The sequence below is a fragment of the Ranitomeya imitator genome, chromosome 2, assembly GCF_032444005.1.
Source record: "Ranitomeya imitator isolate aRanImi1 chromosome 2, aRanImi1.pri, whole genome shotgun sequence".
Classification (NCBI taxonomy): Eukaryota; Metazoa; Chordata; class Amphibia; order Anura; family Dendrobatidae; genus Ranitomeya; species Ranitomeya imitator.
The window spans coordinates 422,215,163-422,231,109 of NC_091283.1; the positions used below are offsets into that span (position 1 = coordinate 422,215,163).

The 15,947-nt window shown below is 49.3% G+C and overlaps 1 pseudogene; it reads left to right on the top strand.

The window, feature by feature from the left end:
• The first annotated feature begins 240 nt into the window (after positions 1-240).
• On the top strand, positions 241-419 carry LOC138668168 (U2 spliceosomal RNA; annotated as a pseudogene).
• Positions 420-15,947: the final 15,528 nt, after the last annotated feature.

Sequence of the window (15,947 nt, forward strand, 5' to 3'; positions counted from 1 at the left end):
GAAGGATTGGACGCTGAAGGCATCTGGAAGGTCATGAAATGGCATTATCTGGTAAAGTACCAGTAGCTCCAGGACCCTAATGAGTGCATTATTGTTATTATACACTTGATTTCTGTTCCTGTTTTCTGGAAATATTATGAACTAATAAATAAAGAATAACCATGATGATGAGTTATATTAAGCAACAACAATGATGTTTTTTTGGAAGACTTACATAATGTTGTTTATAAAACAACCTGAATGGTTTAAAAAAATAATAATAATAATCTGTTCTTATCAGTTTAATATCTGATACGTCCCCTATTTGGGGACCATATATTTATTGGATTTTTAGAACAGGGAGATGGAATTAGAGCTTGCTTTGTCCACTCCACGCAATGACCCGTTATTACAGTATCTCCGGGAACAGTGCACTCCTTCTCTGATCCGGTTTCCAAAAACAGATTGAATTGAAATCAGCGCAAGTTTTCTTTTAACCCTTTAGGTGAATTCTTTTCAGGGTCAAAGAAGCACATTTCAGATGCCAAATATAGCATTATGCTCAATTTCACTTGACCATTTGCAACATTTTGTGTGCCTTGCCTTGCTTTCACCTATGTATGTGAAACATTGTATTGCATCCAATAGGCAATCAATCAATCAGTCTTTGCTGGTTGCAACAGGTGTGTTAAGATGTAGGCCAGAATTAGGCCTTTGTTACAGTGTTGCAAATATATTGTGCCATCTACAAAATTAGGCCCCTGCTGTCAATACTACGTGTTTAAATTGAAGTATCCAAAGAGTTGTTCGGCCATACATACTACATTTGTGACCGCATGCATGAAATCTTTTGTAAAACATTGTCTCCCTCTTGTGGACCACTGACTTTTGAATGTGGTGTATTATATGTATTTAAATAAAAAAGGGAAAATGGGGTCTGTGCTGATCTTGAATATGCTTGCCTTGTCCATCTACACCTGTGTGAGTATTCTAATGCTTTTGACCAATCAGGTGCGCTGCCTGCAGTAGATAGAATCTGTGCACGGAACCTTCATGTGCTGTCACAATGGGGCCTTTATCCATTGACTCCGGAACTCTCACGTGTCACAATGGGCTCTTGGCCTATCTAAGGCAGTGTAAAATGGCACCGTCTTCAGTCTGCTGCTGGAGCAGCAGCAGACCACATGGTAGGGGGTGGTCCGTGCCCAGCTTCAGGAGAGCTGGGAAGACAACTGCTCGCCTGTCTGTTTTTTTAATTTCACTCTCGCTCTGCCTGTTTCTTGAATAAGCCTCCTTACCTTGACAAGCCAGCTGGTATGTCACTCTCCATAAGGAGAAACATTACCCCTTAGACCCCAGTCCAGAGCCTCTCACCTATCCAAATCAGTTCTCATGCTTTGCACTGACAAGGGCCAACAGCCCCAAACACCGTGTCTGCGAATTGAGATACTGATTTGGCTTTAATCCTAAGTCACATTGCATGACTCGTTACAGAGTTGATTGGGACTTGTAGGATCGCTACTTCCAACAGGTGACACTATAGAGTTTAAGTCCTCTTTTTCTCAGAAGAGGCAATTTGCATATTTGCACTTAAAGTTGCACTCTTTAGAACAAAAGGGATGGAGGGTGTGTTAAAATAGGCAGAGTCATGCAGATTAGGCGGAGATATGCAGATTCAAAACAGGTTGTGCCCAGTTTGAACGAACAAACACACACACCAGAAATGTCATTTGAGAAGGCATCCAAAGTTTCGACAAATTTCTTCCCCTTGGAAATCTTTTGCGCTGTCTCCACATTGGGTGTCGGTTGTAGGCCTTGGTGCGGCCCGAGTGGCAAACCGTTTCCGCATCGCTTCTCGGCCTTTTTGCTCAGATCGGGGTGAATAACCTTGGTCTGGGCTGGGGTTTTTTCTTGGCGTGGAGTTTCTCTGGCGTCCGTGAGTGGCGATCTTGTGCTTTGGGCATTCTTTGCAGATATGGCAGCCATTCACAACACTGTGTGGGTGACCATTGCTCCAGAAAAGAAATATGGCTTGCAGCTTTCCTTCATCGTGGACGATATCCTCAAAGAACTGGCACTTGTCGATTTGGGTAAAGTCTTTTGTATCCAGGATTTTCCATCTTCCGGTCAGTACAATATAACCTTTTATCAGGAGGAGGATTGTTTGAACTTTTTTCAACTCTTGAGAGAGAATGTGGGTCATCCTTCATTGAAGTATGTGACTGTGGCTCCTCTTTTTTCTATAATTGAGAGGCCTTTGCTTTTGCATTGCTATAACCCCTTTATTGACTCTGCCTTATTGAAAGCCTTTCTTGTCAGATATTGTTCATCTGTGCGAATGGGTCTGATGTAGCGAAATTGCTTTGGGGTGTTCAATGGGAAGCATAAATTCTGGGTACGCTTTAAGCCTGATCCAGACGGTATAGGGGGTATAATGCATCCCCCCCAGTGAATTTCTCTGTTGGTGGTAATAAGGAATTTTTGCATTACCCTGGTCAGCCAACCTTTTGTAGGGCATGTTTCCGATATGGGCATGTGAAAGAGCAATGTACCCATGGCACAACATGTAGAAATTGCAAGAGGTCGGGACATGAAACTGCTGGATGTCCTTATCCTCTGGCTTGCGATTTGTGTGGGAGTCGTGAACACACTTGTAAGATGTTTCCTGGGCTTAGGCAGCAGTATGCTTCCGATAATGCCCGCTTTGCTAGACAGACTGCCAGGTTGTTTACCACGCCTGCTGAAGGCCAGACTGTCTTAGCTGCCGAGGAGGCAGTGCCAGAAGCATGAGTGAGTCCTGTCTTAGACCCTCTGGAAGGACCTGATGCGGGTAGTAGTAGCGTGGCTCCTGTGGAATCCATGGAATTGCAAGTGGTTGCTGAGAATGATGAACTTCTTGTGGTGGAGGCTATAACATCTAGTCCGGAAATAGAGGAGGAGACGCCCAGTACAAGTCTGGTGGAGTTTGATAGCCCAGTTATGGCGGCTCAGGAAGATGTTAGTGCTTCTGCAGAGATTGTGCGGTCTGAATCCCCCAATATTGACTTGTTTTCCATGATGTCTAAAGCAGAGAGTGCTGCTATAGTTTATCAGGTGGTGTCCAAAAAGTCAGCTGCAAAGCAGGTGAAGAGGTTGAGGAGGAAGGAAATCGGATCTATTGTAACTGAGAATCGGTTTGACATCCTGGGAGGTGATGTAGAACCCCATCCCCCCCCCCTGGGCTCCCTGACCCCCCTCTCCTTCCGGTGATGGCTCCAGTGTCTCCGGGGCAAGGTTATCTCAGCGATGAGAAGGTGGCTGACCTGGAGAGTATAACTGGCTTTCCCAGTGGAACTTGAATGCTCAGTGTTTTTTCTTTGTTTCCTGAGATAGCTATATGGCTATGCGTTTGAAAATCATCTCTCAAAATGTGAGAGTTTTTCAGTCTCTGGCTAGGCGTGCATCTATTTTGTATTTTTTTGAGTTTGTAAAGGGGTGATATTGTATGTGTGCAGGAGTGTGGTCTGAATAGGTGTCCTAAGAAGAATGAATGGAGGTTTGGTGAGGCTATATGGTCTTTTTCTTTGGTAAATAAGAATGATGGGGTCAGGGTGCTGTTTAGGAATAAGGATATTGTGTTAAAACAAAGTGTTGTGGTGGAGGATGGAAGGTGTGTATGTCTGCTTCTTTCCTGTAGGGAGTGGGATTTTAAGTTGATTAATATTTATGCACATGCAGATAAAAACGCCAGGCTTGCTCTGTTTCATAAACTGAAATTCTTTTTGCATGGCAAACTTCCAACCCTTGTTGTGAGGGATTTGAACTGTATCCTGAAGAAAAATGCCAGGGCTGGGTCTTATGTATCCAGGGTAGATGTTACAGGTAACAGGTGGAAGCAGCTGGTGTCTGATTTTTCACTTAAAGATGCAGTGGAAGTTAGTCCTGGCCCTTTTACATATCATGCGGATGATGGGTGCACTGATTCTCGCTTGGATTTTTTCTTTTGCGGTTAGGTGTGTAAAGTATGAGTATGAGCAGGAGCGGGTGGGGTTTTCTGATCATGAATGTTTGTCTGGAGTGTTTGAGGTTAATAATGTTTTCCATGGCCGAGGTGTGTGGCGGATGAATGTTAGTATGTTGCATGATGTGAATGTAAGGATGGTGTTTGAGAGAAAGTATGCTTTTCGGTGTAGGAAGAAGGGCTGTTTTTCAAATCTTTTACTGTGGTGGGATTGGGTTAAAATTAAAATAGGTGTTTTTTTTCAGGCATTTGGGATATGAAAGGGCATGGAATAGGAGGTTGTTATATAAGAGGCATGCTGGGAGAATTTCTTATTTGCATAAATGCAAATCTTTGGGTATGGATGTGCAGAATGATTTGGAGCTGGCAAAAAAGGAGATGAATGGTTGGTTTGGAGAGGAAGGTAAGAAGATTATTTTCAGAGCAAGAGTGGAAGTGAGAGAGAAAGATGAAAAGTGTACTCGTTTCTTTTTTTTAAAAATGTGTAGTGGTGGAAGGGACATGAGTGTGTTACTGGATGGGAATAATTGTGAGGTGCGTGGTATGGAAGTTTTGAAGGTGGTGGCTGATTTTTATAGTGGTTTATATGAAAGGAAAGTTTGTTATTTGGGAGTTGATGATGAGTTTTTGGATGTGATAGAGAGTTTTGTCCCCGAGGGGGAGTTTCAGTTTCTAATGGGGGAAGTTACAAAGGTGGAAATTGGGGGGATTGTATCTAAGAGAGCTGTCACACAGACAGCTCTCCAGCGACCAACGATCCCGAGGTCCCCGGTAACCAGGGTAAACATCGGGTTACTAAGCGCAGGGCCGCGCTTAGTAACCCGATGTTTACCCTGGTTACCAGCGTAAATGTTAAAAAAACAAACCCTACATGCTTACATTCAGCTGTCTGTCCTCCGGCGCTCTGCTTTCCTCTGCACTGTCAGCGCCGATCAGCCGGAAAGCAGAGCGGTGACGTCACCGTTGTGCTTTCCGGCTGGCTGGTGCTGACACAGGATGCAGGAGGAGTGCAGGGAAGCAGAGCACCGGGGACAGACAGCTGAAGGTAAGTATGTAGTGTTTGTTTTTTAAACGTTTACGCTGGTAACCAGGGTAATCATCGGGTTACTAAGCGCGGCCCTGCGCTTAGTAACCTGATGTTTACCCTGGTTACCAGGGAAGACATCGCTGGATCGGTGTCACACACTAGCGATGTCAGCGGGAAGTCCAGCGACGAAATAAAGTTCTGAACTTTCCTCAGCGACCAACGATCTCCCAGCAGGGGCCTGATCAATGGTCGCTGTCACACATAATGATTTCCTTAACTATATCGTTGCTACGTCACAAAAAGCAACGATATCGTTAACGATATCGTTATGTGTAACGGTACCTTTAGGCAGCCAAAAATTAAGCTCCTGGTCATGATGGGATTCCTTGGGAATTTTACGAGAAGTATTGGGAGGTGATTGGTGGTGATGTGGTGGAAGTGATGAGTATGATTTTTGGGGGTGCAAGGATGACTGAGAGTATGAAGCAAGGGGTAGTGGTGTTAATTTTCAAGAAGGGTGATAGGCATTTTTTGGGTAATTGGAGACCCATTACTCTATTGAACAATGATTATAAAAATTTTTCTAAATTAATGGCAAATCATATGAGAGAGGTGGTGGGTCGAGTTATACATGAAGATCAGGTTTGTGCAGTGCCTGGTCGAAAGATTCATGATATGTGGTGTTAGTACGGGATATGTTGGGGGATTGTAAATCTAGGAAGTGTGGTGTGATTGTATGTGCTTTAGATCTTGAGAAAGCGTTTGTTAGGGCTAGCGGAACGCACCAAATAATAAGACAGATAGAGTTTGGTGCGTTCGCAGCCCGGGGTCCACCGTGCCGAGATGGAACCTGCTGCCAAGTAATGACGGACTATATGGCGGTACAAAGTGAATACACACATGGGCTAACCTCACCCTGTGTGAAGGAAGCGAACCCTGTTACGTCACAGGGCCGTGGTACCGCACCAAGAGCGCAAGCAACAAGTCTCAGAACTCAATCCCAAGACACAGGATTTGAGTACATAGACCTCATGCGCTCGACACTGCTACTGAGGTGTCAGAGTGACAGCAATAGAAGCACGAGAGTGCATGCAGTGCCGCACTGGCGAACGCCACAAACCACCCAGGCTTGGGTCAGGAAAGCGCTGTGAAAGCACAAGGTGCCGCACTGGCGGTCACAGCAATAAGACGCTGTATTGTGTGTTTACGTGCTGATGGTTAAGTCGGGCGCTAGATAGCAAACATACACGTTCCGCGAACAGTCATCCAATAGGGAGGGTTATTTAAAGAGCGACTTTCACTCACAACACACACACATTTACAAATGTACACTAGCGCATGGCCGTGCAGTCATGCGCAGCTTATATAGTTGCAGCACGTTCAGGACCTTCCAATAAAGGACCAATGGGAAGCTGCTACCAAAGTTTTTCCCTTTCAGGACCTTCCTGGAGGACCAATGGGATGTGCTGCAGTACCTGAGCATGTGACCCTCGATCTCCAATGGGAGATCTTGCCCTGGGCATGCTCAGAAAGAGAAAAGCAGGACTTAGCCCCAAAAGCATCTGCTCGCCGCTGCCCAACACTGACTTCAATGGCAGAAGCAGGAAAAGCAGCAGTAACTCTTTGTACAGAGTGAGACTGAGCAAGACGCTGGGACCGACGTCTCTGCTGAACAGACTCCACTGCGGCTGGATAAGAATGGGAGACAACAGCGGAGATGGCTCGAGATTCCCCTTGTGCAGAAGCGGGAACTCGACACCTAACAGCGTTTGACCGGGTGGCTCATGTGTTTTTGTTTAAAGTGTTGAGGTGTATGGGATTTCCAGATAGGTTTGTTGATTTGTTGCTTGGTATGTTTGAGGGGGCTAAAAGTAGAGTGTGTTAGGAGTCGAGTTTCCTCTGCTGCACAGGGGGAATCTCGATCCGTCTCCGCTGCGGTCTCCCATTCTTCTCCAGCCGCAGTGGAGTCTGCTCAGCAGGGACGTCGATCCCAGCGTCTCGCTCAGTCTGACTCTGTGCGAAGAGTAACTGCTGCTTTTCCTGCTTCTGCCATTGAAGCCAGTGCTGGGCAGCGGCGAGTGGACGTTTCTGGATCTAAGTCCTGCTTTTCTCTGTCTGAGCATGCCCAGGGCAGGATCTCCCGTTGGAGATCGAGGGTCACATGCTCAGGTATTGCAGCACATCCCATTGGTCCTCCTGGAAGGTCCTGAAAGGGCAAAACTTCGGTAGCAGCTTCCTGTGCTGCAACTATATAAGCTGCGCATGACCGCACGGCCATGCGCTAGTATTGTCTTGATTATACGTGTGTGTGTTGTGAGTGAAAGTCGCTCTTTAAATAACCCTCCCTATTGGATGACTGTTCGCGGAAGTGTATGTTTGCTATCTAGCGCCCGACTTATCCAACAGCACGTTACACACATAACTGGGTCTAGTTGCTGTGACCGCCTGTACGGCGCCGTGCGCTTACCTGACCCAAGCCTGGGTGGTTAGCAGCGTCCGTTTGTGCGGCACCGCACGCACTCTTGTGCCACTTAAACTATATTATTTCTGTCACTCTGACACCCCAGTAGTGGTGTCGAGCGCATGAGGTCTTTATGAACTCAAATCCTAAGTCTTGGGATTGAGTTCTGAGACTCTTTGCTTGCGCTCTTTGTGCGGTACCGCGGCCCTGTGACTCAACAGGGTTCGCTTCCTCCACACTGGGTGAAGTTAACCTATGTGTGTATCTTTTTGTACCACCATATCGTCCTCTCTACTAGCAGCAGGGTTTTCACCTGCACGGTGGACCTCGGACTGCGAACACACCTAATATCATAACATCTTGTACTTGGTGCGTTCCGCCAGTCGTAACATAATACTAGCACCATGGTCTGGCTAGTAAATGATGGACGATCAGCGTTCTCAGCGGTACATCCAGCAGCTGGAGGGAAGGTTGGCGGCTCTTGAGCGTTCAACCTCAGCTGTGGATGTCACTGCTGTCGCTGTTCAGGCTGCTAGTGTTGCTGCAGCCACCTTGTCCACTGCCGCTCCTGTCCCGACTCTAACCCGCCTCCCGCTACCAGAGAAATTCTCTGGTGACAGTAAGTCTTGTAGGGGTTTCGTGAGTCAGTGCTCTATCCATCTCGAGCTGCTGTCCTCTCGTTTCCCTACAGAGCGGGCTAAGGTGGGGTTTATTGTCTCTCTTCTATCGGACAGGGCGTTGCAGTGGGCTACGCCGCTATGGGAGCGTGGCGATCATGTGGTGCAGAGTGCTCCGTTGTTTCTGAGCACTCTGAAACAGGTCTTTTTAGGACTTCGTGTCACCCATGATACGGTGCTCCAACTGTTGGCATTGACTCAGGACGCGTCCTTGGTCAGCCATTTTGCCGTCCACTTCCGCACCTTAGCATCTAAGCTGGAGTGGTCAGATAAAGCCCTCATTCCTATATTTTGATGGGGGCTGGCTGACCACGTTAAGGACGCCCTGGCCACTAGGGAGATTCCCGCCACACTGGAGGAATTAATAACTCTATCCACTCGTATTGACCTCCGTTTTCACGAGCGGAGGTTAGAGCGAGCCCAGTGTAGGCAGAGGTTTCGGCTGGCTCCCACCTTCGCCAAACCTTTGGAATCTCCAGACCAGGCTCCTGAGTCCCATGAGCCTGTGGTAGTGTCACGAGCGGGATCTAAGTCTCGGACCGCTCGTGCACCCCAGATTTGTCATCTTTGCCAACAGTCAGGACATCTTGCCTCCAGATGTCTCCAGCGGTCGAGGAAACGTCAGCGTTTAGTGGTAGTTGGTGGAGGTGCACTAGACACGGCGACGTTTGCCTCCAAATTGTCCATTAAGGGGACAATAACATTAGGCTCATCCTCCCACTCGGTAGAACTCTGCGTGGATTCTGGGGCGGAGGGCAATTTTATGTCTTCTGCCTTTGCTCAACGTCACGCAATTCCCCTGGTCATGCTATCTCAACCAGTAATGGTACGAGTGGTGAATGGGTCGATACTGCCCACACAGATTACACATCAAACTATCCCTTTTACTCTGTCCATGTCACCATCTCATCAGGAGATTATATCTCTACTCATCATTCCTGAGGGAATTGATGAGGTTCTCTTGGGGATACCTTGGTTACGGTACCACTCTCCTCACATCGAGTGGTCCTCAGGCAGAATTCTGGGATGGGGTGAATCTTGTGGGAACAGGTGTCATCGAGAGTGCGTTCAGGTTGCTACTACAGAGGTACCCGCAGATCTTTCCTCTCTCCCCAAGCAATATTGGTCTTATGCAGACGTGTTCTCCAAAAAGGCGGCGGAGATCCTTCCGCCCCATCGCCCCTATGACTGTCCTATTGATCTCTTGCTTGGTGCTGAGCCTCCCCGGGGTCGAGTCTATCCACTATCTCTCCCGGAGATGGAGGCAATGTCTCAGTACATTCAAGAGAATCTGGCAAGAGGATTCATCAGGAAGTCAGTGTCACATGCTGGGGCAGGGTTCTTTTTCGTGCAGAAGAAGAATGGAGAACTACGTCCATGTATAGACTACAGGGGTCTTAATGCTATCACAGTTAAGAACAAGTACCCTTTGCCTTTGATATCTGAGCTTTTTGATGGGCTTCGGGGAGCTAGAGTGTTTACTAAACTAGATCTGCGGGGTGCTTATAACCTGATTCGCATCCGTGAGGGGGACGAATGGAAAACGGCGTTTAACACCAGAGATGGGCACTATGAGTATCTGGTGATGCCCTTCGGGCTCTGTAATGCCCCAGCCGTTTTCCAAGACTTTGTCAACGACATCTTCCGGGATATGCTTTCCACCTCAGTTGTAGTCTATCTGGATGATATTCTCATCTTTTCTCCAGATATTGACTCCCACCGGAGAGATGTTGGCAGACTCTTCGACCTCCTACGGGCAAACTCTCTTTATGCGAAATTGGACAAGTGTATGTTTGAGCAGGAGTTCTTACCTTTCCTGGGCTATATCATCTCCGCCCAGGGATTGGCTATGGATCCTGCCGAACTACAGGCTGTGATGGACTGGCAAGAGCCGCATTCTCTTAAAGCGGTGCAGCGCTTTATGGGGTTCATTAACTATTACCGCCAGTTCATTCCCCACTTCTCAACTCTGGTAGCTCCCTTGGTAGCCCTCACCAAGAAGGGAGCGAATCCCAAATTGTGGTCGGAAGAGGTCTCCAAGGCCTTCACTTCTATTAAGTCCCACTTTGCTAGCGCTCCCATCTTACATCGTGCCGATGTGGATAAGCCATTCCTAATGGAGGTGGATGCCTCATCCGTTGGTGCTGGAGCAGTCCTCTATCAAAAGGATGCTCAAGGTCGGAAGCATCCATGCTTCTTCTTCTCAAAGACCTTCACGCCAGCGGAGAGAAACTACTCCATCGGGGATAGGGAGTTGCTAGCAATGAAGTTGGCCTTTTCGGAGTGGAGACATCTTCTGGAAGGTGCGCGGTTTCCCTTCCAAGTGTACACGGACCACAAAAATTTGGTCTATTTGCAGACAGCCCAGCGGCTAAATTCACGCCAGGCCAGATGGTCCTTGTTCTTCTCCCGGTTCCACTTTTCCCTTCATTATCTCGCCGGGGAGAAGAATATTCGTGCTGATGCTCTCTCTCGCTCCCTTATGTCAACTGAGGAGGAGGAAGAGGAGCCTCGGCTTATTGTCCCTTCCAAGAGCCTGAGAACCATAGCGCCAGTTTCGCTAGAGTCTGTGCCTCCGGGCAAGACTTTTGTGCCCATTAATTTGCGACCGGAGGTTCTCTCTTGGGCTCATTCGTCCAGGGTGGGTGGACACTTTGGGACAAAGAGGACATCTGAGCTACTGGCGAGGACGTACTGGTGGCCGCATATGGTCCGGGATGTCAGGGATTATATTCTGGCGTGTGTCTCCTGCGCCAAAAATAAATCTCCGCGTCAAAGGCCAGCTGGTTTGCTCTATCCCTTGCTGGTGGCAGATAGGCCCTGGGAGATGGTCGGGATGGACTTTGTCGTGGGTTTACCCAATTCTCGCGGCTGTACCATCATTTGGGTCATCACCGATCATTTCTCAAAAATGGTGCATTTGGTGCCGCTACCATGGTTACCTTCTGCACGAGCCTTGGCAGCGTAGTTCATTAAACACATCTTCCGCCTACATGGTATGCCTGACAAAATTGTCAGTGAACGGGGTCCCCAGTTTGCGTCTCGGTTTTTGAGAGAGCTTTGTCGTCTTCTCAGTATAGAGTTGAATCTCTCTTCCGCTTACCATCCCGAGACGAATGGGTTGGTAGAGAGGGCCAACCAGACCTTGGTCACATACCTGCGACATTTTGTTAAAGCCAGGCAGGATGACTGGGCATCCTTGCTATCATGGGCAGAGTTTGCACTGAACAACGCCGTAGCCGACTCCACTGGACAAACCCCATTCCTCCTCAACTATGGTCAGCATCCACGGGTACCTGTGCCTATGCCCGTGTCTTCCGCTGACTCCAGGGTGGCAGACTGGGCTGTGGAGGCATGGGATATTTGGGACCGCATTCAGGATGCCATTCGGGCCTCTAAGGAGAGAATGAGGTCCTCCGCCGATGCTCATCGGCGCCCCGCTCCGACCTTTGCTCCTGGCGACTTGGTGTGGCTCTCCGCCCGTAACATCAGGCTGCGAGTTGAGTCCACTAAATTTGCTCCTCGCTACTTGGGCCCGTTCAAGGTCCTCGAGCAGGTTAATCCTGTGGTCTATCGTTTGGCCCTTCCGCCACACCTGGGTATCACCGACACCTTTCATGTGTCCCTCTTGAAACCCGTGTATATGTCCCGGTTTTCCGAGTTATCTGCTGGGACATCGGGTTCGTCTACGGACGATTATGAGGTGAACGCTATTTTGGGGTGCAAGGTGGTACGTGGCAAAAATTTTTATTTGGTCGACTGGAAGGGTTATGGCCCCGAGGACAGGTCCTGGGAGCCTGTTGAGCACATTCGACCCCCGCAGCTCATTGCTGCCTTCGAACGTAGCGAGGCCCAAGGAGGGGGGGGGGCCCTAGGAGGGGGGTAATGTTAGGAGTCGAGTTTCCTCTGCTGCACAGGGGGAATCTCGATCCATCTCCGCTGCGGTCTCCCATTCTTCTCCAGCCGCAGTGGAGTCTGCTCAGCAGGGACGTCGATCCCAGCGTTTCGCTCAGTCTGACTCTGTGCGAAGAGTAACTGCTGCTTTTCCTGCTTCTGCCATTGAAGCCAGTGCTGGGCAGCGGCGAGTGGACGTTTCTGGATCTAAGTCCTGCTTTTCTCTGTCTGAGCATGCCCAGGGCAGGATCTCCCGTTGGAGATCGAGGGTCACATGCTCAGGTATTGCAGCACATCCCATTGGTCCTCCTGGAAGGTCCTGAAAGGGCAAAACTTCGGTAGCAGCTTCCTGTGCTGCAACTATATAAGCTGCGCATGACCGCATGGCCATGCGCTAGTATTGTCTTGATTATACGTGTGTGTGTTGTGAGTGAAAGTCGCTCTTTAAATAACCCTCCCTATTTGATGACTGTTCGCGGAAGGTGTATGTTTGCTATCTAGCGCCCGACTTATCCAACAGCACGTTACACACATAACTGGGTCTAGTTGCTGTGACCGCCTGTACGGCGCCGTGCGCTTACCTGACCCAAGCCTGGGTGGTTAGCAGCGTCCGTTTGTGCGGCACCGCACGCACTCTTGTGCCACTTAAACTATATTATTTCTGTCACTCTGACACCCCAGTAGTGGTGTCGAGCGCATGAGGCCTTTATGAACTCAAATCCTAAGTCTTGGGATTGAGTTCTGAGACTCTTTGCTTGCGCTCTTTGTGCGGTACCGCGGCCCTGTGACTCAACAGGGTTCGCTTCCTCCACACTGGGTGAAGTTAACCCATTTGTGTATCTTTTTGTACCGCCATATCGTCCTCTCTACTAGCAGCAGGGTTTTCACCTGCACGGTGGACCTCGGACTGCGAACACACCTGGTATCATAACATTTTGTACTTGGTGCGTTCCGCCAGTCGTAACAGAGTGTTGGTGAATGTTTTTTTTACTCTTCCTTTTGATATTCTTTCTGGGGTAAGGCAGGGGTGTCCTTTGTCTCCCATTTTGTTTATATGTGCTATTGAGCTGCTTTTGGTGATGTTGAGAAAGGATAAGGTTTTTAGAGGTTTTTTGGTTCCGGGGAGTGATGGAAGGTTTTTAACGGTGTTGGGTTATATGGATGATATTTGTGTTTTTTGTGATTCGGTTTGTGAAGTTGCCAGTTGGTTACTCTTTTCTGTATTGCTTCTGCTTTTAAGATTAATTGGGGGAAAAGTAATATGAAGGTTTTCTTTAAACATGTTTCTTTAGTGGATTGTGGTATGGTATTAGCTGGTGATAGTATTAGTGTTGGGGGTGGATTTTAGTGAGGGTTTGAATGGGGATGAGTGTTGGGTGGAATTAGGACGTAGGGTTTCCAAGAAGCTTGATTTTTGGTGTTTAAAGGGAACCTGTCACCTGAATTTGGCGGGACCAGTTTTGGGTCATATGGGCGGAGTTTTCAGGTGTTTGATTCACCCTTTCCTTACCCGCTGTTAGGACTGGCGGAACGCACCAAGAGAGATGTAATGGATGCGTTCGCAGTCCGGGGTCCACCGTGCAGGTGAAACCTGCTGCTAGGACATGACAGACGATATGGCGGTACTCATAAGTATACATGCGTGGGTTAAACCTCACCCAGCGTGAAGAAAGCGATCCTGTTGCGTCACAGGATCGCGGTACCGCACATAGAGCGCGAGCAAGTGGTCAGCGAACTAGACCCCAACAGGGATAGTAGTCCGATTAGACCCTTGCTGGCACTACACCACAACTGGGTGTGAAAAGTATATACAATAGAGGCACCGAAGTGCAAACTGTGCCGTGCTGGCAGGCACCACTAAGTACCCAGACATGGGTCAGGAAGCGCACACAGGCGTGTGGCGCCGCACTGGCGGTCACAGCAGAGGGCGCTGACACATGTGTGACACGTTGAGTGTTAAGTCGGGCGCTAGATAGCAGCCATACACCATACGTGAACAATCATACAGTAGGGTAGGGGTATTTAAAGGACGACTTGCACTCACAACAAACACACGTATAAAGTTGTACACTAGCGCATGGCCGTGCGGTCATGCGCAGTTTATATAGCTGCAGGACAGGAAGCGGCCACAGAAACTTTGCCCTTCCAAGACCTGCCAAGAGGACCAATAGAATGCGCTGCAGAGTCTGAGCACATGACCCTCGATCTCCAACGGGAGATCTTGCCCTGGGCATGCTCAGTGTGCGCAGACAAGGACTTAGTCCCAGAGAAGTCCACTCGCTGCTGACCAGTATTGGCTTTAAAGGCAGAAGCTGGAGAAGCAGCAGTAACTCTTCTCACAGAGTCAGACTGAGCGAGACGCTGGGATCGACGTCCCTGCTGAGCAGGCTCCACTGCGGCTGGAGGAGAATGGGAGACCGCAGCGGAGACGGATCGAGATTCCCCCTGTGCAGCAGAGGAAACTCGACTCCTAACATTACCCCCCCTCCTAGGGCCCCCCCCTCCTTGGGCCTCGCTACGTTCGAAGCAGCAATGAGCTGTGGGGCCCGAATGTTTTCAGCAGGCTCCCATGACCTGTTCTCTGGACCATAACCCTTCCAATCCACCAGATAGAACTTTTTGCCGCGTACCACCTTACACCCCAAAATAGCGTTCACCTCGTAATCGTCCGTAGACGAACCCAATGTCCCGGCAGATGACTCGGAAAACCGGGACATGTATACGGGTTTCAAGAGGGACACATGAAAGGTGTCGGTGATACCCAAGCGTGGAGGAAGAGCCAGGCGGTAGACCACAGGATTAACCTGTTCGAGAACCTTGAAGGGACCCAAGTAGCGAGGAGCAAACTTAGTGGACTCAACTCGCAGCCTGATGTTACGGGCGGAGAGCCACACCAAGTCACCAGGGACAAAAGTCGGAGCAGGGCGCCGATGAACATCGGCGGAGGACCTCATTCTCTCCTTGGAGGCCCGAATGGCATCCTGCGTGCGATCCCAAATGTCCCGTGCCTCCACAGCCCAGTCTGCCACCCTGGGATCAGCGGAAGACACAGGCATGGGCACTGGAACACGCGGATGCTGGCCGTAATTTAAGAGGAATGGAGTCTGACCGGTGGAGTCGGCTACGGCATTGTTAAGTGCAAACTCTGCCCACGGTAGCAAGGATGCCCAGTCATCCTGTCTGGCAGAAACAAAATGTCGCAGATATGTGACCAAGGTCTGGTTGGCCCTTTCTACCAACCCATTCGTCTCGGGATGATATGCCGAAGAGAGATTTAACTCAATACTGAGTAAACGACATAGCTCCCTCCAGAATCGAGACGCAAACTGGGGACCCCGGTCACTAACAATTTTGTCTGGCATACCGTGTAAGCGAAAGATATGCTTGATAAACAAGACAGCCAACGCCCGTGCAGATGGTAGCCGTGGAAGAGGCACCAAATGCACCATTTTGGAGAAATGGTCGGTGATCACCCAGATAATGGTGCAATTACGAGACTTGGGTAAGCCCACCACAAAGTCCATCCCGACCATCTCCCAGGGCCTGTCAGCCACGGGCAGAGGGTAAAGCAAACCAGCTGGCCGTTGCCGAGGAGTCTTGTTCCTGGCGCAAGAGACACACGCCCGAACGTACTCCGCGACATCACGAGCCATATGCGGCCACCAGTATGTCCTCGCCAGTAACTCAGATGTCCTTTTAGTACCAAAATGTCCACCCACCCTGGACGAGTGCGCCCAAGAGAGAACCTCCGGCCGCAAACTAGATGGAACAAAAGTCTTGCCCGGGGGCACAGACTCCAGCGAATCCGGGGCCACGGTTCTCAAACTCTCGGTGGGGACAATAAGCCGAGGCTCCTCCTCCTCCTCCGCAGATGACACAACGGAGCGAGAGAGAGCATCGGCCCGAATG